The 537-nt window shown below is 62.9% G+C and overlaps 1 protein-coding gene across 1 annotated transcript in view; it reads left to right on the top strand.

Annotated features, from left to right (window-relative positions):
- The window catches only part of GRHL3 (grainyhead like transcription factor 3), a 27,840-nt gene that overhangs the window by 14,132 nt on the left and 13,171 nt on the right, over nucleotides 1-537 (top strand). The gene's annotated exons all lie outside the window — the stretch shown is intronic.

Genomic DNA, 537 nt, shown 5'->3' on the forward strand with positions numbered 1-537 from the left:
TCAGTGAAATGAGGGGACTTTGAGCCCCATGGCGGTGAGGTGGCAGCAGGGAACTAGGCTCCAAGTCTGCCTTACTGCCAAACCCGCCCTCCCACCGCCTTCTGCCCATCCTGAGTGGTTCAGGAAAGGCCAGCGTCGATGTCGAGGACAGCCCTGCTGCGTCCCGTCCTGCAGCAGGAGCAGCGCGTGACCAGCTCGGCCTCAGGCTGTGCTTGAAATGCTGCTGTTACTATTCTGTCGCTGCCCTGCTTTCCGAGACCCGGGAAGTCATCCAGGTCACACGGCTAGTGTGCGACCGGTGGGAGTCAGACCCATGTCCGACCCAGACCTGCTTCTCTACCCACTGTCCCACTGCTTTGCGTCCGCCCTCAGGTGGCCTTCCCCATCTCTAGGGCCCTGGAGGACCAGCAGGGTCCTTCAGACTCTGGGCTGCCCCTGGGTCCCTTACCAGCTTCCCTGCCCCATAGGCTGCCCTTGAAGCGCACCGGCTCACCCTTCGCTGAAGAGTTCGAGCCCCTGCCCTCCCAGCAAGCCCAG

Source organism: Tupaia chinensis, unplaced genomic scaffold (assembly GCF_000334495.1).
Source record: "Tupaia chinensis unplaced genomic scaffold, TupChi_1.0 Scaffold000628_1, whole genome shotgun sequence".
Classification (NCBI taxonomy): Eukaryota; Metazoa; Chordata; class Mammalia; order Scandentia; family Tupaiidae; genus Tupaia; species Tupaia belangeri.